The 26,163-nt window shown below is 37.2% G+C and overlaps 1 long non-coding RNA gene across 19 annotated transcripts in view; it reads right to left on the bottom strand.

The window, feature by feature from the left end:
* Positions 1-26,163, bottom strand: part of ZNF285CP (zinc finger protein 285) — a 355,913-nt gene that overhangs the window by 302,863 nt on the left and 26,887 nt on the right. For 9 of the 19 annotated variants that reach the window (XR_010109365.1, XR_010109357.1, XR_010109370.1 and 6 more), the window contains 3 exons: positions 25,886-25,956; positions 25,544-25,785; positions 10,623-25,443 (listed from right to left, as the gene is read on the bottom strand). The exons of 1 other annotated variant lie outside the window; for it this stretch is intronic. This is a non-coding gene — a long non-coding RNA (zinc finger protein 285). Of the gene's footprint in view, positions 1-3,021; positions 8,218-10,622; positions 25,444-25,543; positions 25,807-25,885; positions 25,957-26,163 lie in introns of those variants that run through there. 9 more of the 19 variants (XR_010109366.1, XR_010109353.1, XR_010109345.1 and 6 more) reach the window with 3 other exon arrangements.

A 26,163-nucleotide genomic window follows, 5' to 3' on the forward strand; every position in this document is an offset into this window, starting at 1 on the left:
AAACCTACGGTGGAAAAGGAAATATCTTCACATAAAAACTAGACAAAAGCATTCTCAGAAACTTCTTTGTGATGTGTGCATTTCAGTGACAGAGTTGAACCTTTCTTTTTTAGAGCAGTTTTGAAACACTCTTTTTATAGAATCTGCAAGTGGACATTTGGAAAGCTTTGAGGCCTATGGTGGAAAAAGAAATATCTTCACATAAAAACCAGACAGAAGCATTCTCAGAAGCTTCTTTGTGATGTTTGCATTCAACTGACAGAGTTGTACGTAACTTCTCATAGAGCAGTTTTGAAGCACTCATTTTGTAGAATCTGCAAGTGGATATTTGGACAGCTTTGAGGCCTTCGTTGTAAACGGGAGCATCTTCACATATATGCTAGACAGAAGCATTCTCAGAAACTTCTTCGTTTTGAGTACATTCAACTGACAGAGTTGAACCTTTCATTTGATAGAGCAGTTTTGAAACACTCTTTTTGTAGGATCTGCAAGTGGACATTCAGAAAGCTTTGAGGCCTATGGTGGAAAAGGAAATATCTTCACATAAAAATGAGACAGAAGCATTCTCAGAAACTTCTTGGTGATGTTTGCATTCAACTCACAGATTGGAACATAACTTTTCATAGAGCTGTTCTGAGAAACTCTTTTTGTAGAATCTGCAAGTGGATATTTAGACTGCTTTGTGGCCTTCTTTGGAAACGGCAATATCTTCACATAAAAACTAGACAGAAGCATCCTCAGAAACTACATAGTGATGTGTGCATTCAAATCACAGAGTTGAACCTTTCTTTTGATAGAGCAGTTTTGAACTCCTCTTTTTGTAGAATCTGCAAGTGGACATATGGAAAGCTTTGAGGCCTGTGGTGGAAAAGGAAATATCTTCACATAAAAGACAGACAGAAGCATTAGGAGAAACTTCTTTGTGATGTTCGCATTCAACTCACACAGTTGAACCTACCTTTTCTGAGAGCAGTTTTGAAAGACTTTTTCATAGAATGTGCAAGTGGATATGTGGACTGCTTTGAGGCCTTCATTGGAAATGGGAACATCACATAAAAACTACGCAGGAGCATTCTGTGAAATTTCTTTGTGATGTCTGCATTCAACTCGCAGAGTTAAAACTTTCTTCTTATAGAGCGGTTTTGAAACACTGTTTTTGTAGAATCTGCAAGAGGACATATGGAAAGCTTTGAGGCCTAAGGAGGAAAAGGAATTATCTTCACATAAAAAACAGACAGAAGCATCTCAGAAACTTCTTTGTGATATGTGCATTCAACTCATAGAGTTGAACCTATCTTTTCATACAGCAGTTTTGAAACACTGTTTTCGTAGGATCTACAATTGGATATTTGGACTACTTTGAGGCCTTCATTGGAAACGGGAGTACCATCACATAAAATCTAGACAGAAGAAACTTCTTTGTGATGCGCACATTCAACTCACAGAGTTGAACCTTTCTTTTGATAGAGCAGTTTTAAAAGACTCTTTTTGCAGAATATGCCCATGGACATATGGAAAGCTTTGAAGCCTATGGCGGAAAAGGAAATATCTTCACATAAAAACCAGACAGAAGCATTCTCAGAAACTTCTTTGTGATGCTTGCATTCAACTCACAGAGTTGAACTTACCTTTTCATAGAGCAGTTTTGAAACACTCTTTTCATAGGACCTGCAATTGGATATTTGGACTATTTTGAGGCCTTCGTTGGAAACGGGAATATCTTCACATAAAATCTAGACAGAAACATTCTCAGAAACTTCTTCATGATGTGTGCATTCAACTCACAGAGTTGAACCTTTATTTTGATAGAGCAGTTTTGAAACACTCTTTTGGTAAAATCTGCAAGTGGACATTTGGAGATCTTTGAGGCCTACAGTGGAAAAGGAAATATCTTCACGTAAAAATTAGACAGAAGCATTCTCATGAACTACTTTGTGATGTTTGCATTCAACACACAGAGTTGAACGTAACTTTTCATAGAGCACTTTTGAAACACTCTTTTCGTAGAATCTGCAAGTGGATGTTTAGATTGCTTTGAGGTCTTCATTTTAAACGGGAATATCTTCAAATAAAAACTAGTCAGAAGCATTCTCAGAAACTTCTTTGTGATGCGTGCTTTCAACTCACAGAGTTGAAATTTCTTTCGATAGAGCAGTTTAGAAACACTCTTTTTGTAGTATCTGTAAGTGGACATTTGGAGAGCTGTGAAGCCTACGGTGGAAAAGATAATATCTTCACATAAAAACTAGACAGAAGCATTCTCAGAAACATCTTTGTGATGTTTGCTTTCAAATCACGGAGTTGAACATACCTTTCCTTAAGCAGTTTTGAAACACTCTTTTCATAGGATCTGCAATAGATATTTGGACAGGTTTGAGGGTTTCATTGGAAACGGGAATATGTTCACATAAAAACTAGACAGAAGTATTCTCAGAAACTACTTTGTGATGTTCGCATTCAACGCACAGATTTCAATCTTTCTTTTCATAGAGCAGTTTTGAAACACACTTTTTGTACAGTCTGCAAGAGGACATTTGGAGAGCTTTGAGGCCTTTGCTGGAAAAGGAAATATCTTCACATAAAAACGAGACAGAATCATTCTCACAAACTTCTTTATGACGTTTGCATTCAACACACAGAGTGGAACCTTCTTTTTCATAAAGCAGTTTTGAAACATGCTTTTTGTAGAATCTGTGAGTAGACATATGGAAAGCTTTGAGGCCTATGGCGGAAAAGGAAATATCTTCACATAAAAATCAGACAGAAGCATTCTCATGAACTACTTTGTGATGTTTGCATTCAACTCACAGAGTTGAATGTAACTTTTCATAGAGCAGTTTTGAAACTCTCTTTTCGTAGAATCTGCAAGTGGATACTTACACTGCTTTGAGGCCTTCGTTGGAAACGGGAATATCTTCACATAAAAACTAGCCAGAAGCATTCTCAGAAACTTCTTTGTGATGTGTACATTCAACTCACAGAGTTGAAACTTTCTTTACATAATGCAGTTTTGAAACACTCTTTTTGTAGTATCTGTAAGTGGACATTTGGAGAGCTTTGAAGCCTACGGTGGTAAAGGTAATATCTTCACATAAAAACTAGACAGAAGCATTCTCAAAATCTCCTTTGTGATGTTTGCTTTCAACTCATGGAGTTGAACATACCTTCTCTTAGAGCAGTTTTGAAACACTCTTTTCGTAGAATCTGCAATGGATATTTTGAGGGCTTTGAGGTTTTCATTGGAAACGGGAATATCTTCACATAAAAACTGGACAGATGCATTCTCAGAAACTACTTTGTGATGTGTACATTCAACTCACAGAGTTGAAACTTTCTTGTGATAGAGCCGTTTTGAAACACTCTTTTTGTAGTATCTGTAAGTGGACATTTGGATAGCTTTGAAGCCTACGGTGGAAAAGGTATTACCTTCACATAAAAACTAGACAGAAGCATTCTCAAAAATTTCTTTGTGATGTTTGCTTTCAAATCATGGAGTTAAACATACTTTTTCTGAGAGTAGTTTTGAAACACTCCTTTTGTAGAATCTGCAATGCATATTTGGACTGCTTTGAGGCTTTCATTGGAAATGAGAATATGTTCCCTTAAAAACTAGAAAGAAACATTCTCACAAACTTCTTTGTGATGTGTGCAGTCAACGCACAGAGTTCAACCTTTATTTTGATAGAGCAGATTTGAAAAACACTTTTTGTAGAATCTGCAAGAGGACATTTGGAGAGCTTTGAGGTCTGTGCTGGAAAAGGAAATATCTTCACATAAAAACCAGACAGAAGCATTCTCACAAACTTCTTTGTGGTGTTTGCATTCAACACACAGAGTTGAACATACCTGCTCATAGAACAGTTTTGAAACACTCTTTTCTTAGAATCTGCAAGTGGATATTTGGACAGCTTTCAGGCCTTCATTGGAAACGGGAATATCTTCACATAAAAACTAGACAGAAGCATTCTCATAAATTTCCTTGAATTGTGGCATTCAACTCACAGAGTGGAATCTTTCTTTTCATAAAGCAGTTTTGAAACACTCTTTTTGTAGAATCTGCAAGTGGATATATGGAAAGCTTTGAGGCCGATGTCGGAAAACGAAATATCTTCACACAAAAACCAAGCAGAAGCATTCTCAGAAACTTCTTTGTGATGTTTGCATTCAACTCACTGAGTTGAAATTATGTTTTCATACAGCAGTTTTGAAACACTCTTTTCGTAGAATCTGCAATTGGATATTTGGACTACTTTAAGGCCTTCATTGGAACGGGAATATCTTCACATAAAATCTACACAGAGGCATTCTCAGAAACTTCTTTGTGATGTGTGCATTCAACACACAGAGTTGAACCTTTCTTTTGATAGAGTAGTTTCGATAAACTCTTTTTGAAGAATCTGCAAGTGGACATTTGGAAAGCTTTGAGGTCTACGGTGGAAAAGGAAATATCTTCAAATAAAAACCAGGCAGAAGCATTCTCAGAAACTTCTTTATGATGTTTGCATTCAACTCACAAATTTGAACCTTTCTTTTGATAGAGCAGTTTTGAAACACTCTTTTTGTAGAATCTGCAAGTGAACATTTGTAGTGCTTTGAGGCCTATCGTGGAAAAGGAAATATCTTCCCATAAAAACCAGATAGAAGCACTCTCAGGAACTTCTTTGTGATGTTTGCTTTCAAGTCACACAGTTGAACATACCTGTTCAAAGTGCAGTTCTGAAACAGTCTTTTCGAAGAATCTGCAAGTGGATATTTTTACTGATTTGAGGCTTTCGTTGGAAACGGGAATATCTTCACATAAAATCTAGACAGTCTGCATTCTCAGAAACTTTTTGTGATGTGTGCATTCAACTGTGTGCATTCAACCCACAGAGTTGAACCTTTCTTTTGATAGAGGAGTTTTGAAACACTCTTTTTGTAGAATCTACAATTGGACATTTGGAGAGCTTTGAGGCCTATGGTGGAAAAGGAAATATCTTCCCATAAAACCAGTTAGAAGCACTCTCAGGAACTTCTTTTTGATGTTTCCTTTCAACTCACAGTGTTGAACTTTTTTTTTTTTGGCTTTATGCTTAGTTTTTTATTAAACCACAGAGATTTAGAAGATCATTTGTTACTGGATCATAACAGCCTATTCTGATTGATACAGACATATAATGAACTACTCAATAACAATAGTAGGAGCCAGAAGGACTGAAATGGTATTTCCAAAGTGATGAGAGAAAATAGCTGACAACCCAGAATTATATCATAGTAATTATGAACACTTATTTAGAATTTACAGTGTGCCAGATACAGTTCTACATGCTTTACCTATGTATTTGGTTAATCTCCACAGCAACCCTCTAAGATAGGTACTATAATTGTCCTCATTTTATAGATGAGAAAACAGAAGACTAGAGAAGTTCTGTGAACTTTTTTTTTTTTAATTATACTTTAAGTTTTAGGGTACATGTGCACATTGTGCAGGTTATTTACATATGTATACATGTGCCATGCTGGTGCGCTGCACCCACTAACTCGTCATCTAGCATTAGGTATATCTCCCAATGCTATCCCTCCCCCCTCCCCCCACCCCACTACAGTCCCCAGAGTGTGATATTCCCCTTCCTGTGTCCATGTGATTTCATTGAACATACTTTTTCTAAGAGCAGTTTTGAAACACTCTTTTCGTAGAATCTGCAAGTGGATATTTAGACTGCTGTAAGGCCTTCGTTGGAAACGGGAACATCTTCACATAAAATCTAGACAGAGGCATTCTCAGAAACTTCTTTGTGATTTGTACATTCAACTCACAGAGTTGAACCTTTCCTGTTATTGAGCAGTTTGGAAACACTCTTTTTGTAGTATCTGCAAGTGGACATTTGGAGCACTTTGTGGCCTATGGCAGAAAACAAAATATCTTCACATAAAATCTAGAAAGAAGCAATGTGAGAAACTTCTTTGTGATGTGTACATTCATCTCACAGAGTTAAACCTTTCTTTTGACTGAGCAGTTTTGAAACTCTCTTTTTATAGAATCTGCAAGTGGACATTTGGAGCGCTTTGAGGCCTATGGTGGAAGAGGAAATATCATCACATAAAAACTAGACAGAACAATTCTGAGAAACTTCTTTGTGATGTGTGCATTCATCTCAAAGAATTGATCTTTTGAGCAGTATGGAATCACTTTTTGTAGAATCGGCAAGTGGACATTTGGAGCGCTTTGCTGCCTATGGTAGAAAGGGAAATATCTTCACTTAAAATTTAGACAGAAGCAATCTGAGAAACTTCTTTCTGATGTGTGAATTCAACTCACAGAGTTAAACCTTGCTTTTTTTTTGTTTTTTTATTATTATACTTTAAGTTCTAGGGTACATGTGCACATTGTGCAGGTTAGTTACATATGTATACATGTGCCATGCTGGTGCACTGCACCCACTAACTCGTCATCTAGCATTAGGTATATCTCCCAATGCTATCCCTCCCCCCTCCCCCCACCCTACAACAGTCCCCAGAGTGTGATATTCCCCTTCCTGTGTCCATGTGATCTCATTGTTCAAGTCCCACCTATGAGTGAGAATATGCGGTGTTTGGCTTTTTGTTCTTGCGATGGTTTACTGAGAATGATGATTTCCAATTTCATCCATGTCCCTACAAAGGATATGAACTCATCATTTTTTATGGCTGCATAGTATTCCATGGTGTATATGTGCCACATTTTCTTAATCCAGTCTATCATTGTTGGACATTTGGGTTGGTTCCAAGTCTTTGCTATTGTGAATAATGCTGCAATAAACATACGTGTGCATGTGTCTTTATAGCAGCATGATTTATAGTCATTTGGGTATATACCCAGTAATGAGATGGCTGGGTCAAATGATATTTCCAGTTCTAGATCCCTGAGGAATCACCACACTGACTTCCAAAATGGTTGAACTAGTTTACAGTCCCAACAGTGTAAAAGTGTTCCTATTTCTCCACATCCTCTCCAGCACCTGTTGTTTCCTGACTTTTTAATGATTGCCATTCTAACTGGTGTGAGATGGTATCTCATTGTCATTTTGATTTGCATTTCTCTGATGGCCAGTGATGATGAGCATTTTTTCATGTGTTTTTTGGCTGCATAAATGTCTTCTTTTGAGAAGTGTCTGTTCATGTACTTTGCCAACTTTTTCATGGGGTTGTTTGTTTTTTTCTTGTAAATTTGTTTGAGTTCTTTGTAGATTCTGGATATTAGCCCTTTGTCAGATGAGTAGGTTGCGAAAATTTTCTCCCATTTTGTAGGTTGCCTGTTCACTCTGACAGCAGTTTCTTTTGCTGTGCAGAAGCTCTTTAGTTTAATTAGATCCCATTTGTCAATTTTGGCTTTTGTTGCCATTGCTTTTGGTGTTTTAGACATGAAGTCCTTGCCCATGCCTATGTCCTGAATGGTAATGCCTAGGTTTTCTTCTAGGGTTTTTAGGGTTTTAGGTCTAACGTTTAAGACTTTAATCCATCTAGAATTGATTTTTTTTATAAGGTTTAAGGAAGGGATCCAGTTTCAGCTTTCTACATATGGCTAGCCAGTTTTCCCAGCACCATTTATTAAATAGGGAATCCTTTCCCCATTGCTTGTTTTTCTCAGGTTTGTCAAAGATCAGATAGTTGTAGATATGCAGCATTATTTCTGAGGGCTCTGTTCTGTTCCATTGATCTATATCTCTGTTTTGGAACCAGTACCATGCTGTTTTTGTTACTGTAGCCTTGTAGTATAGTTTGAAGTCAGGTAGTGTGATGCCTCCAGCTTTGTTTTTTTGGCTTAGGATTTACCTGGTGATGTGGGCTCTTTTTTGGTTCCATATGAACTTTAAAGTAGTTTTTTCCAATTCTGTGAAGAAAGTCATTGGTAGCTTGATGGGGAAGGCATTGAATCTGTAAATTACCTTGGGCAGTATGGCCATTTTCACGATATTCATTCTTCCTACCCATGAGCATGGAATGTTCTTCCATTTGTGTCCTCTTTTATTTCCCTCAGCAGTGGCTTGTAGTTCTCCTTGAAGAGGTCCTTCACATCCCTTGTAAGTTGGATTCCTAGGTATTTTATTCTCTTTGAAGCAATTATGAATGGGAGTTCGCTCATGATTTGGCTCTCTGTCTGTCTGTTGTTGGTGTATAAGAATGCTTGTGATTTTTGTACATTGATTTTGTATCCTGAGACTTTGCTGAAGTTGCTTATCAGCTTAAGGAGATTTTGGGCTGAGACAACGATCAAAAGAGACAAAGAAGGCCATTACATAATGGTAAAGGGATCAATTCAACAATAAGAGCTAACTATCCTAAATATATATGCACCCAATACAGGAGCACCAAGATTCATAAAGCAAGTCCTGAGTGACCTACAAAGAGACTTAGACTCCCACACGTTAATAATGGGAGACTTTAACACCCCACTGTCAACATTAGACAGATCAACAAGACAGAAAGTCAGCAAGGATACTCAGGAATTGAACTCAGCTCTGCACCAAGCGGACCTAATAGACATCTACAGAACTCTCCACCCCAAATCAACAGAATATACATTTTTTTCAGCAACACACCACACCTATTCCAAAATTGACCACATACTGGGAAGTAAAGCTCTCCTCAGCAAATGTAAAAGAACAGAAATTATAACAAACTATCTCTCAGACCACAGTGCAATCAATCTACAACTCAGGATTAAGAATCTCACTCAAAACCACTCAACTACATGGAAACTGAACAACCTGCTCCTGAATGACTACTGGGTACATAACGATATGAAGGCAGAAATAAAGATGTTCTTTGAAACCAATGAGAACAAAGACACTACATACCAGAATCTCTGGGACACATTCAAAGCAGTGTGTAGAGGGAAATTTATAGCACTAAATGCCCACAAGAGAAAGCAGGAAAGATCTCAAATTGACACCCTAACATCACAATTAAAAGAACTAGAAAAGCAAGAGCAAACACATTCAAAAGCTAGCAGAAGGCAAGAAATAACTAAAATCAGAGCAGAACTGAAGGAAATAGAGACACAAAAAACCCTTCAAAAAAGTAATGAATCCAGGAGCTGGTTTTTTGAAAGGATCAACAAAATTGATAGACCGCTAGCAAGACTAATAAAGAAAAAAAGAGAGAAGAGTCAAATAGATGCGATAAAAAATGATAAAGGGGATATCACCACTGATCCCACAGAAATACAAACTACCATCAGAGAATACTACAAACACCTCTACACAAATAAACTAGAAAATCTAGAAGAAATGGATAAATTCCTGGACACATACACTCTCCCAAGACTAAGCCAGGAAGAAGTTGAATCTCTGAATAGACCAATAACAGGAGCTGAAATTCTGGCAATAATCAATAGCTTACCAACCAAAAAGAGTCCAGGACCAGATGGATTCACAGCCAAATTCTACCAGAGGTAGAAGGAGGAACTGATATCATTCCTTCTGAAACTATTCCAATCAATTGAAAAAGAGGGAATCCTCCCTAACTCATTTTATGAGGCCAGCATCATTCTGATACCAAAGCCAGGCAGAGAAACAACAAAAAAAGAGAATTTTAGACCAATATCCTTGATGAACATTGATGCAAAAATCCTCAATAAAATACTGGCAAAACGAAGCCAGCAGCACATCAAAAAGCTTATCCACCATGATCAAGTGGGCTTCATCCCTGGGATGCAAGGCTGGTTCAATATACACAAATCAATAAATGTAATCCAGCATATAAACAGAGTCAAAGACAAAAACCACATGATTATCTCAATAGATGCAGAAAAAGCCTTTGACAAAATTCAACAACACTTCATGCTAAAAACTCTCAATAAATTAGGTATTGATGGGACGTATTTCAAAATAATAAGAGCTATCTATGACAAACCCACAGCCAATATCATACTGAATGGGCAAAAACTGGGAGCATTCCCTTTGAAAACTGGCACAAGACAGGGATGCCCTCTCTCACCACTCCTACTCAACATAGTGTTGGAAGTTCTGGCCAGGGCAATTAGGTAGGAGAAGGAAATAAAGGGTATTCAATTTGGAAAAGAGGAAGTCAAATTGTCCCTGTTTGCAGACGACATGATTGTATATCTAGAAAACCCCATTGTCTCAAACCTTGCTTTTTATTGAGCAGTTTTGAAACTCTCTTTTTGTAGAATCTGCAAGTGGACATTTGGAACACTTCGAGGCCTATAGTGGAAAAGGAAATATCTTCACATAAAAACTAGACAGGAGAATTCTGAGAAACTTCTTTGTGATGTGTGCATTCATCTCACAGAGTTGAACCTTTCTTTTGATTTAGAAGTTTGAAAACACTCTTTTTGTAGATTCTGCAAGTGGACATTTGGAGAGCTTTGTGGCCTGTGGCATAAAAGGAAATATCTTCATATGAAATCTAGACAGAAGCAAACTGGGAAATTTCTTTGTGATGTGTGCTTTCACCTCAAAGAGTTAAGCCTTTCTTTTGATTGAGGAGTTTCAAAACTCTGTTTTTGTAGAATCTGCAACTGGACATTTGGAGCAGTTTGTGGCCAATGGTGGAAAAGGAAATATCTTAACATAAAAACTAAGCAGAAGAATTCTGAGAAACTACTTTGTGATGTGTGCATTCATCTCACAGAGATGAACTTTTCTTTTTATTGAGCAGTTTGGTAACACTCTTTTTGTAGAATCTGCATGTGGACATTTGGAGTGCTTTGTGGCCTATGGTAGAAAACTAAATATCTTCACATAAAATCTAGACAGAAGCAATCTGAGAAACTTCTTTGTGATGTGTGCATTCATCTCACAGAGTTAAACCTTGCTTTTGAGTGAGCAGTTCTGAACCTCTCTTTTTGTAGAATCTGCAAGTGGACATATGGAGCGCTTTGCGGCCTACTGTGGAAAAGGAAATATCGTCACATAAAAACTAGACAGAACAATTCTGAGAAAGTTCTTTGTGATGTGTGCGTTCATCTCAAAGAATTGATCCTTTCTTTTGATTTAGCAGTATGGAAACACTCTTTTTTAGAATGTGCAAGTGGACATTTGGAGTGCTTTGCGGTTTACAGTACAAAAGGAAATATCTTCACATTAAATCCATAAGAATCAACCTGGGGAACTTCTTTGTGATGTGTGTATTCATCTCACCGAGTTAAACCTTTCTTTTGGTACAGCAGCTTGGAAACACTCTTTTTGTAGATTCTGCAAGTGGACATTTGGAGTGCTTTGTGGCCTAAGGTAGTAAAGGAAATAACTTCACATAAAATCTACACAGAAGCAACCTGAGAACCTTCTTTCAGATATGTTCATTCATCTCACAGAGTTAAAGTTTTCTTTTGATTGAAGAGTTTTGAAACTCTCTTTTTGTAGAATCTGCAACGGGACATTTGGAGTGCTTTGTGGCCTATGGTGGAAAAGGAAATATCTTCATATAAAAACTAGACAGAAGAATTCTGAGAAACTTCTTTGTGATGTGTGCATTCATCTCACAGAGTTGAACCTTCCTTTTGATTGTGCAGTTTCAAAACACCCTTTTTTGTATAATCTGCAAGTGGACATTTGGAGCGCTTTGCGGCCTATCTTATAAAAGGAAATATCTTCACATAAATTCTAGATAGAAGCAATCTGAGAAACTTATTTGTGATGTTTGCATTCATCTCACAGAGTGAAACCTTTCTTTTGATTGAGCAGTTTTGACACTCTCTTTTTGTAGAATCTGCAAGTGGACATTTGGAGGGCTTAAATGCCTATGGCGTAAAAGGAAATATCTTCACATAAAAACTAGACAAAGAATTGTGAGAAACTTCTTTGTGATGTGTGCATTCATCTCACAGAGTTGAACCTTCCCTTTTATTGAACAGTTTGGAAACCTTCTTTCTGTAGAATCTGCAAGTGGACATTTGGGGTTCTTTGTGGCCTAAGTTATAAAAGGAAATATCTTCACATAAAATCAAGACGGAAGCAATTGGAGCAACTTCTTTGTGATGTGTGCATTTATCTCACAGAGTTAAACCTTTCTTTTGTTTGATCAGTTTTGAAACTCTCTTTTTGTAGAATCTGCAAGTGGACATTTGGAGCACTTTGAGGCCTATAGTGGAAAAGGAAATGTCTTCACATAAAAACTAGATAGAAGGATTCTGAAAAACTTCTTTGTGATGTGTGCATTCATCTCCAGAGTTGAATATTTCTTTTGAGGGATCAGTTTTGAAATATGCTTTTTGTAGTATCTGCAAGTGAACATTTCGAACTCCTTCAGGTCTATGGTGGAAAAGTAAATATCTTCACATAAAAACTAGACCGCAGAATTCTGAGAAATTTCTTTGTGATGTGTGCGTTCATCTCACAGAGTTGAAACTTTCTTTTGATTGAGCAGTTTGGAAACATGCTTTTTGTAGTATATGCAAGTGGACATTTGGAGTGCTTTTTGAGACATGGCAGAAAAGGTAATATCTTCATATAAATCTAGACAGAAGCAATCTGAGAAACCTCTTTGTGATGTGTGCATTCATCTCACAGAGTTAACCCTTTCTTTGGATTCAGCAGTTTTGAAACTCTCTTTTTGTAGTATCTGCAAGTGGACATTTGGAGTGCTTTGTGGACTATGGTAGAATGGGAAATACCTTCACATAAAATCTAGACAGAAGCAATCTGAAAAACTTCTTTCTGATGTGTGCATTCTTCTCACAAATTTAAACATTTCTTTTCATTGAGCAGTTTTGAAACTCTCTTTTTGTAGTATCTGCAAGTGGACATTTGGTGCGCTTTGAGGCCTGTGGTGGAAAAGAAAATACCTTCAAATAAAATCTACACAGAAGCAATCTCAGAAACTTCTTTGGGATGTGTGCATGCATCTTGCAATGTTAAACCTCTCTTTTGATTGAGGAGTTTTGAAGCTTTAGTTTTGTAGTATCTGCAAGTGGTCATTTGGAGTGCTTTGAGGCCTATGGTGGAAAAGGAAATATCTTCACATAAAAACTAGACAGAAGAATTCTGAGAAACGTCTTTGTGATGAGTGCGTTCATCTCACAGAGTTGAAACTTTCTTTGATTGAGCAATTTGGAAGCTCTCTTTTTGTGGAATCTGCAAGTGCACATTTGGAGCGCTATGCAGCCTATGGTAGAAAAGGAAATATCTTCACATAAATTCTAGAGAGAAGCAATCTGAGAAACTTCCATTTGATTTGTGCATTCATCTCACAGAGTTAAACCTTTCTTTTAATTGAGCAGTTTTGAAACCATCTTTTTGTAGAATCTGCAAGTGGACATTTTGAGTGCTTTGAGGCCGATGGTAGAAAAAGGAAATATCGTCACATAAAAACGACAGAGAAGAATTCTGAGAAACTTGTTTTTGATGTGTGCATTCATCTCACGGAGTTGAACCTTTCCTTTGATTGAGCAGTATGGAAACACTGTTTTTGTAGAATGTGAAAGTCGACATTTGCAGCGCTTTGTGGCTTATGGTAGAAAAGGAAATATCTTGACATAAATTCTAGAGAGAAGCAATCTGAAAAACTTATTTGTGATGTGTGCCTTCATCTCACAGAGTTAAACCTTTCTTTTGATAGGGAAATTTTGAAACTCTCTTTTTGTAGAATCTGCAGGTGGACATTTGGATCCCTTTGTGGCCTATTGTAGAAAAGGAAGTATCTTCACATAAAATCTAGACAGAAGCAATCTGAGAAACTTCCGCTTGATATGTGCATTCATCTCACAGAGTTAAACCTTTCTTATGATTGAGCAGTTTTGAAACTCTCTTTTTGAAGAATCTGCAAGTGGATATTTGGAGCTCTTTGAGGCCTAGAGTGGAAAAGGAAACACCTTCACATTAAAACTAGAATGCAGAATTCTGAGACACTTCTTTGTGATGTGTGCATTCATCTCACAGAGTTGAACCTTTCTTATGATTCCCCAGTTTGGAAACACATTTTTTGAAGATTCTGCAAGTTGACAATTGGAGCTATCTGCCACCTATGGTAGAAAAGGAAATATCTTCACATAAAATCAAGACAGGAGCAATCTGAGAAACTTCTTTGTGATGTGTGCATTCATTTCACAGAGTTAAACATTTCTTTTGATAGAGCAGTTTTGAAACTCTCTTTTTGTATAATCTGCAAGTGGACATTTTGAGTCTCTTGAGGCCTATGGTGCTAAAAGGAAATATCTTCACATAAAAACTAGATAGAAGAATTCTGAGAAACTTCTTTGTGATGTGTGCATTCACCTCATGGAATTGAACCTTTCTTTTGGTTGACCAGTTTGGAAACACTCTTTTTGTAGAATCTGCAAGTGGAAACTTGGAGGGCTTTGCAGCCTATGGCAGAAAAGGAAATATCTTCACATAAAATCCATACAGTGGCAATCTGAGAAACTTCTTTGTGATGCGTGCATTCATCTCACAGAGTTAAAACTTTCTTTTGATGGAGGAGTATTGAAACTCTCTTTTTGTAGAATCTGCAAGTGGACATTTGGAGCGTTTGGCGACCTATGGTAGAAAAGGTAATATCTTCACATAAAATCTAGACAGAAGCATTCTGAGTAAGTTCTTTCTGATGTGTGCATTCATCTCTCAGAGTTGAACCTTTCTTTTGATTGAGCAGTTTTGAAAACCTCATTTATAGAATCTGCAAGTGGACATTTGGAGCGCTTTGAGGCCTATGTTAGAAAAGGAAGTGTCTTCAGATAAAATCTAGACAGAAGCAATCTGAGAAACTTCTTTGTGATGTGTGCATTCATCTCACAGGGTTAAAACTTTGTTTTGATTGAGCAGTATTGAAACTCTCTTTTTGTAGAATCTGCAAGTGGACATTTGGAGCTCTTTGAGGCCTGTGGTGGAAAAGGGAATATCTTTCCATAAAAACTAGACATAAGAATTCTGAAAAACTTCTTTGTGATGTGTGCGTTTATCTCACAGAATTGAACCTTTCTTTTGATTGAGCAGTTTGGAAACACTCTTTTTGTAGAATCTGCAAAGGGACATTTGGAGCACTATGCGGCCTTTGGCAGAAAAGGAAATATCTTCTCATAAAATCTAGAAAGAGGCAATCTGAGAAACTTCTTTATGATGTGTGCATTCATCTCACAGATTTCATATAAAATCTAGACAGAAGCAATCTGAGAAACTTATTTGTGAAATGTGCATTCATCTCACAGAGTTAAATCTTTCTTTTGATTGAAGAGTTTTGAAACTCTCTTTTTGTAGAATCTGCAAGTGGATATTTTGAGCATTTTGAGGCCTATAGTGGGAAAGGAAATATCTTCACATAAAAACTAGAGAGAAGAATTCTAAGAAAGTTCTTTGTGATGTGTGCATTCATCTCACAGGGTTGAATCTTTCTTTTTATTGAGCAGTTTGGAAACCCTCTTTTTGTAGAATCTGCAAGTGGACATTAGGAGTGCTTTGCGGACTAAGGTAGAAAAGGAAATATCTTCACATAAAATCTAGAAAGAAGCAGTCTGAGAAACTTCTTTGTGATGCATGCATTCATCTCACAGAGTTAAACCTTTCTTTTGATTGAGCAGTTTTGAAACTCTCCTTTTGTAGAATCTGCAAGTGGACATTTGGAGCACTTAAAGGCCAATGGTGGAAAAGGAAATACCTTCACATAAAAACTAGACAGAAGAATTCTGAGAAACTTCTTTGTGATGCATGCATTCTACCCACAGAGTTGAACCTTTCTTTTGATTGAGCAGTTTGGAAACACTCTGTATATTCTGCAAGTGGACATTAGGAGCACTTTGTGGCCTATGGTAGAAAAGGAAATATCTTCAGATAAAATCTAGATAGACGCAAACTGAGTTTTCATTAAACTCACAGAGTTCAACATACCTTTTGATACAGCAGTTTTGAAACACTCTTTTCGTAAGATCTTCAAGTGGATATTTGGACTCCTTTGAGGCCTTCATTGGAAATGGGAATAACTTCCCATATAATCTAGACAGAAGCATTCTCAGAAACTACTTTGTGATGTGTGCATTCAACTCACAGAGTTGAACGTTTCTTTTGATAGAGCAGTTTTGAAACAATCTTTTTGTAGAATCTGGAAGTGGATATTTGGAGAGATTTGAGGCGTATGCTGGAAAAGGAAATATCTTCACATAAAAACGATACAGAAGCAGGCTCAGAAACTACAGTGTGATGTTTGCATTCAACTCACAGAGTTGAACCTACCTTTTCATACAGCAGTTTTGAAACACTCTTTTCGTAGAATCTGCAATTGGATATTTGGACTACTTTCAGGCCTTCGTGGGAGATGGGAATACCTTCACATAAAATCTAGACAGAAGCATTCTCAGAAACTTCTTTGTGATGTGTGCATTCAACTCACAGAGTTGAACCTTTCTTTTCGCAGAGCAGTTTTGAAACACTCTTTGTGTAGGATCTGCAAGTGGATATTTGGAAAGCTTTGAGGCCTATGGTGGAAAAGGAAATATCTTCAGATAAAAACCAGACAGAACCATTCTCAGAAACTTCTTTGTGATGTTTGCATTCAACTCACAGAGTTGAACGTAACTTTTCATAGAGCAGTTTTGAAACACTGTTTTCGTAGAATCTGCAAGTGGATATTTGGACTGCATTGAGGCCTTAGTTAGAAAGGCAAATATCTTCACCTAAAATCTAGGCAGAAGTATCCTCAGAAACTTCTTTGTGATGTGTGCATTCAACTCATAGAGTTGAACCTTTCTTTTGATAGAGCAGTTTTGAAACACTCTTTCTGTAGAACCTAGAAGTGGACATTTGGAGAGCTTTGAGGCCTAAGGTTGACAGGGATATATCTTCACATAAAAACCAGACAGAAGCATTCTCAGAAACTTCTTTGTGATGTTTGCATTCAACTCACAGAGTTGAACCTACCTTTTCATAGAGCAGTTTTGAAACAGTCTTTACGTAGAATCTGCCATTTGATATTTGAACTACTTTGAGGCATTCTTTGGAAACGGGAATATCTTCACATAAAATCTAGACAGAAGCATTCTCAGAAACTTCGTTGTGTTGTGTGCATTCAACTCACGGAGTTTAACACTTCTTTTGAGACAGCAGTTTTAAAACACTCTTTGATACAATCTGCAATTGAACATTTGTAGATCATTGTGGCCTCTGGTGGAAAAGGAGATATCTTGACATGTAAACCAGACAGAAGCATTCTCAGAAACTTCTTTGAGTTGTGTGCATTCAACTCATGGAGTTTAATATTTCTTTTGAGAGAGCAGTTTTGAAACACTCTTTGGTACAATCTGCAATTGAACATTTGTAGATCATTGTGGCCTATGGTGGAAAAGGAGATATCTTGACATATAAACGAGACAGAAGCATTCTCAGACACTACTTTGTGATGTGTGCATTCAACTTACAGAGTTGAACTTTTCTTTTGATAGGGCAGTTTTGAAACACTTTTTAATAGAATCCAGAAGTGGACATGCGGAGAGCTTTGAGGCCTAATTTGGAAAACGAAATATCTGCACATAAAAACCAGACAGAAGTATTCTCCCAAACTTCTTTGTGATCTTTGCATTCAATCAGAGTTGAACATACATTTTCTAAGAGCAGTTTTCAAATACTTTTTCGTAGAATCTGCCAGTGGATATTTGGACTCCTTTGAGGCCTTCATTGGAAACGGGAATATCTTCACATAAAATCTAGACAGAAGCATTCTCAAAAACTTTTTGGCCTGTGGGCATTCAGCTCACAGAGTTTAACATTTCTTTTGATACAGCAGTTTTGAAACAATCTTTTCGTAAACTGCAAGTGGACATTTGTAGATCATTGTGGCCTACGGTGGAAAAGGAGATATCTTCATATATAAACTAGACAGAAGCATTCTCAGAAACTTTTTTGTGATGTGTGCATTCAACTCACAGAGTTGAACCTTTCTTTTTATAGAGCAGTTTTGAAACACTCTTTTTGTAGAATCTGCAAGTGTACATTTGGTGAGATTGAGGCCTATGGTGGAAAAGGAAATATCTTCACATAAAAACCACACAGAAGCATTCTCACAAATTTCTTTCTGATGTTTCCATTCAACTCACAGAGTTGAACATATCTTTTCATACTGCAGTTTTGAAACACTCTTTTCGTAGAATCTGCTAGTGGATATTTGGACTGCTTTGAGGCCTTCCTTGGAACCGAGAATATCTTCCCATAAAATCTAGACAGAAGCATTCTCAGAACCTATTTTGTGATGTGTGCATTCAACACACAGAGTTGAACCTTTCTTTTGATAAAGCAGTTTTGAAACACTCTTTTTGTAGAATCTGCAAGTGGACATTTGGAAAGATTTGAGGCCTATGGTGGAAATGGAAATATCTTCACATAAAAACCAGACAGAAGCATTCTCACAAACTTCTTTGTGATGTTTGCTTTCAACTCACTTAGTTGAACATACCTTTTCATACAGCAGTTTTGAAACACTCTTTTCGTAGAATTTGCAAGTGGATATTTGGAATGCTTTGAGGAATTCGTTGGAAACGGGAATATCTTCACATAAAATTTAGACAGAAGCAATCTCAGAAACTTCTTTGTGATGAGTACATTCAACTGACAGAGTTGAACCTTTCTCTTGATAGAGCAGTTTTGAAACACTCTTCTTGTAGAATCTACAAGTGTACATTTTGTGAGTTTGAGGCATATGGTGGAAAAGGAAATACGTTCACATAAAAACCAGACAGAAGCATTCTCAGGAACTTCTTTGTGATATTTGCATTCAACTCACAGCGTTAAACTTTTCTTTTGATAGAGCAGTTTTGAAACACTCTTTTTGTAGAATCTGCAAGTGTACATTTGGTGAGCTTAGATGCCTATGGTGGAAAAGGAAATATCTTCACAAAAAAACCAGACAGAATCATTCTCAGAAACTTCTTTGTGATGTTTGCATTAAACTCACAGAGTTGAACATACCTTTTCATACAGCAGTTTTGAAACACACTTTTTGTAGTATCTGCAATTGGATATTTAGACTCCTTTGAGGTCTTCTTTGGAAACGGGAATATCTTCACATTAAATCTAGACAGAAGCATTCTTGGAAACGTCTTTGTATTGTGTACATTAAATGCACAGAGTTGAACCTTTCTTTTGATAGAGCAGTTTTGAAACACTCTTTTTGTAGAATCTGGAACTGGACATTTGCTGAGCTTTGAAGCCTATGGTGGAAAAGGACATATCTTCACATAAAAACCAGATGGAAGCATTCTCAGAAATTACGTTGTGATGTTTGCATTCAACTCACAGAGTTCAGCATACCTGTTCATAGAGGAGTTCTGAAACACACTTTTCGTAGAATCTGCAAGTGGATATTTGGACTGCTTTTAAGCCTTCGTTGGAAATGGGAATATCTTCACATATAAGCTAGACAGAAGAATTCTCAGAAACCTCTTTGTGATGTGTACATTCAACTCACAGAGTTGAAACTTTCTTTTGATGGAGCAGTTTTGAAACACTCTTTTTGTGGAATCTGCACATGTACATTTGGTGAGTTTGAGTCCTATGTTGGAAAAGGAAATATATACACATAAAAACCAGACAGAAGTATTCTCACAAATTTCTTTGTGATGTTTGCATTCAACTCACAGATTTGAACATATCTTTTTGCACTGCAGTTTTGAAACACTCTTTTCATAGAATCTGCAAGTGGATATTTGGAATGCTTTGAGGCCTTCGTTGTAAACGGGAATATCTTCACATAAAATCTAGACAGAAGCATTCTCAGAAACTTCTTTGTGATGTGTGCTGTCCACTCACAGAGTTGTAAATTTCTTTTGGTAGAGCAGTTTTGAAACACTCTTTTGGTAAAATCTGTGAATGGACATTTGGAGATCTTTGAAGCCTATGGTGGAAAAGGAAATACCTTCACATAAAAACTAGATAGACGCATTCTCAGAAACTTCTTTGTGATGTGTGTATTTCATTCACAGAGTTGAACTTTTCTTCTGTTAGAGCAGTTTTGAAACACTCTTTATGTAGAATCTGCAAGTGGACATTTGGAAAGCTTTGAGGCCTATGGTGGAAAAGCAAATATCTTCACATAAAGGCCAGAGAGCAGCATTCTCAGAAACTTCTTTGTGATGTTTGCATTCAACTCACAGAGTTGAACGTAACTTTTCATGGAGCAGTTTTGAAACACCCTTTTCGCAGAATCTGCAAGTGGATATTTAGACTGCTTTCAGGCCTTCATTGGAAACGGGAATATCTTCACATAAACCTAGACAGAAGTATTCTCCGAAAACCTCTTTATGATGTGTGCGTTCAACTCACAGAGTTGAACCTTTCTTTTCATAGAGCAGGTTTGGAAGACACTTTTTGTGGAATCTGGAAGTAGACATTTGGAGAGCTTTGAAGCCTATGGTGGAAAAGGAAATATCTTCAAATAAAAACCAGGCAGAAGCATTCTCAGAAACTTCTTTGCGATGTTTGCATTCATCTCACAAAGTTGAACCTTTCTTTTGCTAGAGCAGTTTTCAATCACTCTTTTGGTGGAAACTGCAAGTGAACATTTGTAGTGCTTTGAGGCCTATGGTGGAAAAGGAAATATCTTCCCATAAAAACCAGATAGAAGCACTCTCAGGAAATTCTTTGTGATATTTGCTTTCAAATCACAGAGTTGAACATACCTGTTCAAAGTACAGTTTTGAAACACTCATTTCATAGAATCTGCAAGTGGATATTTGGACTGCTTTGAGGCCTTCATTGGAAACAGTAATATCTTCACATAAAATCTAGACAGATGCATTCTAAGAAACTTTTGTGATGTGTGCATTCAACTCTGTTCATTCATCTCACAGAGTTGAACCCTCCTTTTGATAGAGTAAATTTGAAACCCTCTTTTTGTAGAATCTACAAGTGGGCATTTGGAGAGCTTTGAGGGCTATGGTGGAAAAGGAAATATCTTCCCGTAAAACCAGTTTTCTAACTGAGAGTGCTTCTGCACTCTCAGGAACTTCTTTTTGATGTTTGCTTCCAACTCACCGAGTTGAACATACTTTTTCTTAGAGCAGGTTTGAAACATTCTTTTCATAGAATCTGCAAGTGGATATTTAGACTGCTTTAAGACCTTCGTTGCAAATGGGAATATCTTCACATAAAATCTAGACAGAGTCATTCTCAGAAACTTCTTTGAGATGTGTACATTCAACTCACAGAGTTGAACATTACTTTTGATAGAGCAGTTTTGAAACACTCTTTCAGTAAAATCAGCAAGTGGACATTTAGAGAGCTTTGAAGCTTAAGGTGGAAAAGCAAATATCTTCACATAAAACTAGACAGATGCATTCTCAGAAACTTCTTTGTGATGTGTGCATTTGACTCACAGAGTTAAACATTTGTTTTGATAGAATAGTTTTGAAACACTCTTTTTGTAGAATCTGCAAGTGGACATTTGGAAAGCTTTGAGTCCTACGGTGGAAAAGGAAATATCTTCACATAACAACTAGACAGAAGCATTCTCTGAAACTTCTTTGTGTTGTTCACATTCAACTTACAGAGTTGGATATACCTGTCCATAGAACAGTTTTGAAACACTCTTTTCATAAAATCTGCAAGTGGATATTTGCACTGCTTTGAAGCCTTCGCTGGAAATGGGAATATCATCACATAAAATCTAGACAGAAGCATTCTCAGAAACTTCTTTGTGATGTGTGCTTTCAACTCACACAGTTGAAACTTTCTTTTGATAGAGCAGTTTTGAAACACTCTTTTGGTAAAATCTGCGAGTGGACATTTGGAGATCTTTTAAGCCTTCGGTGGAAAAGGAAATAACTTCACATAAAAACTAGACAGAAGCATTCTCAGAAACTACTTTGTGATGTGTGCATTTCACTCACAGAGTTGAACCTTTCTTCTGTTAGAGCAGTTTTGAAACACTCTTTATGTAGAATCTGCAAGTGGACATTTGGAAAGCTTTGAGGCCTATGGTGGAAAAGGAAATATCTTCACTTAAAAACCAGACAGAAACATTCTCACAAACTTCTTTGTGATGTTTGCATTCAACTCACAGAGTTGAACGAAACATTTCATGGAGCAGTTTTGAAACATCCTTTTTGCAGAATCTAGAAGTGGATATTTAGACTGCTTCTAGGCCTTCATTGGAGAAGGGAATATCTTCACATAAACTTAGATAGAAGTATTCTCTGAAACCTCTTTGTGATGTGTGCATTCAACTCACAGAGTTGAACCTTTCTTTGATAGAGCAGTTTTGAAACACTCTTTTGGTAAAATCTGCCAGTGGACATTTGGAGATCTTTGAAGCCTACGTTGGAAAAGGAGATACCTTCACATAAAAACTAGACAGAAGCATTCTCAGAAACTTCTTTGTGATGTGTACATTTCACTCACAGAGTTGAACATTTCTTCTGTTAGAGCAGTTTTGAAATACTCTTTTTTTTTATTATACTTTAAGTTTTAGGGTACAAGTGCACATTGTGCAGGTTAGTTACATATGTATACATGTGCCACGCTGGTGTGCTGCACCCACTAACTCGTCATCTAGCATTAGGTATATCTCCCAATGCTATCCCTCCCCCCTCCCCCCACCCCACAACAGTCCCCAGAGTGTGATATTCCCCTTCCTGTGTCCATGTGATCTCATTGTTCAATTCCCACCTATGCGTGAGAATATGTGGTGAAACACTCTTTTTGTCGAATCTGCAAGTGGACATTTTGAAAGCTTTGAGGCCTATGGTGGAAAAGGAAATATCTTCACATAAAAACCAGACAGAAGCATTCTCAGAAACATCTTTGTGATGTTTGCATTCAACTCACAGAGTTGAATATAACTTTTCATAGATCAGTTTTGAAACACTCTTTTGTTAGAATCTGCAAGTGGATATTTAGACTGCTTTGAGGCCTTCGTTGGAAAAGGGAATATCTTTACATAAACCAAGATGGAACTAATCTCAGAAACTACTTTGTGATGTGTGCATTCCACTCACAGAGTTGAAGCTTTCTTCTCATAGAGCAGTTTTGAAACACACTTTTTGTGGAATCTGTAACTGGACATTTGGAGAGCTTTGAAGTCTACGGTGGAAAAGGAAATATCTTCACCTAAAAACTAGACAGAAGCATTCTCAGAAACTTCTTTTTGAAGTTTGCTTTCAACTCACAGTGTTGAACATTCATTTTCTTAGAGCAGTTTTGAAACACTCTTTTCGTAGAATCTGCAAGTGGATATTTGGACTGCTTTGAGGCCTGCATTGGAACCGGGAATATCTTCACATATAAGCTAGACAGAAGAATTCTCAGAAACTTCTTTGTGATTGTACATTCAACACACAGAATCGAAATTTTCTTTTCATAGAGTAGTATTGGAACACTCTTTCTGTAGAATCTGCAAGTGGACATTTGGAGAGCTTCGAGGCCTCTGGTGGAAAAGGAAATCTCTTCACATAAAAACTAGACAGAAGCATTCTCAGAAACTTCTTTTTGATGTTCGCATGCAACTCACAGAGTTGAACACACCTTTTCCCAGAACAGTTTTGAAACACATTTTTCGTAGAATCTGCAAGTGGATATTTGGACTGCTTTGAGGCCTTCGTTGGAAACGGGAATATGTTCACATACAAACTAGATAGAATCATTCTCAGAAACTTCTTTGTGATGTGTGCATTCAACTCACAAAGTTGAACATTTCTTTTGATAGAGCAGTTTTGAAACGCTCATTTTGTAGAATCTGCAAGTGAACATTTTTAGTACTTTGAGGCCTAGGGTGGAAAAGGAAATATCTTCACACAAAAATCAGACATAAGCATTCTCAGAAACTTCTTTGTGATGTTTGCGTTCAACTCACAGAGTTGAACATACCTGTTCATAGTTTGCATTCAGCTCACAGAGTTGAACATACCTGTTCATAGAGCAGTTCTGAAACACTTTTCAAAGAATCTGCAAGCGGATATTTGGACTGCTTTGAGGCATTCTTTGGAAAGGGGTATATCTTCACATATAAGCCAGACAGAAGCATTCCCAGAAACTTCTTTGTGATGTGTACATTTAAATCACAGAGTTGAACCTTTTTTTTTGATAGAGGAGTTTTGAAACACACTTTTGTAGAATCTGCAAGTGGACATTTGGAGAGATTTGAGGCCTGTGGTGGAAAAGAAAATATCTTCACACAAAAACAAGACAGAAGCATTCTCAGAAACTTCTTCATGATGTTTGCATTCAACTCACAGAGTTGAACATACCTTTTCTTAGAGCAGTTTTGAAACACTCTTTTCATAGAATCTGCAAGTGTATGTTTGGACTGCTTTGAGGCCTTCGTTGGAAACCGGAATATCTTCACATAAAACTAGAGAGAAGCATTCTCCAAAACTTCTTTTTGATGTGTGCATTCAATTTGCAGAGTTGAACCTTTCTTTTGATAGAGAAGTTTTGAAACACTCTTTCTGTAGAATCTGGAAGTGGACATTAGGAGAGCTTTGAGGCTTATGGTGGAAAATAAAATATCTTCACATAAAAACCAGAGAGAAGCATTCTCAGAAACTAGTTACTGATGTTTGTATTCAACTCACAGAGTTGAGCATACCTTCATAGAGGAGTTCTGAAACAATCTTTTTGTAGAATCTGCAAGTGGATATTCGGACTGCTTGGAGGCCTTCATTGGAATCGGGAATATCTTCACATATAAGCCAGACAGAAGCATTCTCAGAAACTATTATGAGATGTGTGCATTCAACTCACAGAGTTGAACATTTCTTTTGGTAGAGCAGTTTTGGAACACTCTTTTTGTAGATTCTACTAGTGGATATTTGGATAGCTTGGAGGCCTGTGGTGGAAAAGGAAATCTCTTCACATAAAAACTAGACAGAAGCATTCTCAGAAACTTCTTTGTGATGCTTGCATTCAACTCACAGAGTTGAACATACCTTTTCTAAGAGCAGTTTTGAAACATTTTTTTCGTAGAATCTGCAAGTGGATATTTGAACTGCTTTGAGGCCTTCATTGGAAATGGGAATATCTTCACAAACAAACTAGATAGAAGCATTCTCAGAAACTTATCTGTGATGTGTACATTCAACTCACAGTGCTGAACATTTCTTTTCATAGAGCAGTTTTGAAACACTCATTTTGTAGAATCTGCAAGTGAACATTTTAATACTTTGTGGCCTAGGGTGAAAAAGGAAATATCTTCAGATAAAAATCACACATAAGCATTCTCAGAAACTTCTTTGTGATGTTTGCATTAAACTCACAGAGTTGAACATACCTGTTCACAGTTTGCATTCAACTCACAGAGTTGACGCTACCTGTTCATAGAGAACTTCTGAAACACACTTTTTGAAGAATGTGCAAGCGGATATTTGGACTGCTTTGAGGCATTCATTGGAAACGGGTATATCTTCACATATAAGCTAGACAGAAGCATTCTCAGAAACTTCTTTATGATAAGTCCATTCAACTCCCAGAGTTGAACCTTTCTTTTTAGAGAGGAGTTTTGAAACATTCTTTTTGTAGAACTTACAAGTGTACACTTGGAGAGCTTTGAGGCCTGTGGTGGAAAAGAAAATATCTTCACGTAAAAACCAGACAGAAGCATTCTCAGAAACTACTTAGTGATGTTTGCATTCAACTCGCACAGTTGAACATACCTGTTCATGGAGGAGTTCAGAAACAATCTTTTTGTAGAATCTGCAAGTGGTTATTCGGACTGCTTGGAGGCCTTCATTGAAAACGGGAATACCTTCACATATAAGCTAGAAAGAAACATTCTCAGAAACTTCTATGAGATGTGCGCATTCAACTCACAGAGTTGAACCTTTCTTTTGATAGAGCAGTTTTGAAAGACTCTTTTTGTAGATTGTGCAAGTCGACATTTGGAGAGCTTGGAGGCCTGTGGTGGAAAAGGAAATGTCTTCACATAAAAACTAGACAGAAGCATTCTCAGAAACTTCTTTTTGATGTTCGCATGCAACTCACAGAGTTGAACTTACCTTTTCTAAGAGCAGTTTTGAAACACTTTTTTCGTAGAATCTGCAAGTGGACATTAGGAAAGCTTTGAGGCCTGTGGTGGAAAAAGAAACATCTTCACATAAAAACCAGACAGAAGTATTCTGAGAAACATCTTTGTGATATTTGCATTCAACTCACAGAGTTGAACGTAACTTTTCATAGAGCAGTTTTGAAACACTCTTTTCATAGAATCTGCAACTGGATATTTAGACTGCTTTGAGGCCTTCGTTGGAAAAGGGAATATCTTTACATAAACTGA

The sequence above is a fragment of the Pan paniscus genome, chromosome 13 (genome assembly GCF_029289425.2).
Source record: "Pan paniscus chromosome 13, NHGRI_mPanPan1-v2.0_pri, whole genome shotgun sequence".
Classification (NCBI taxonomy): domain Eukaryota; kingdom Metazoa; phylum Chordata; class Mammalia; order Primates; family Hominidae; genus Pan; species Pan paniscus.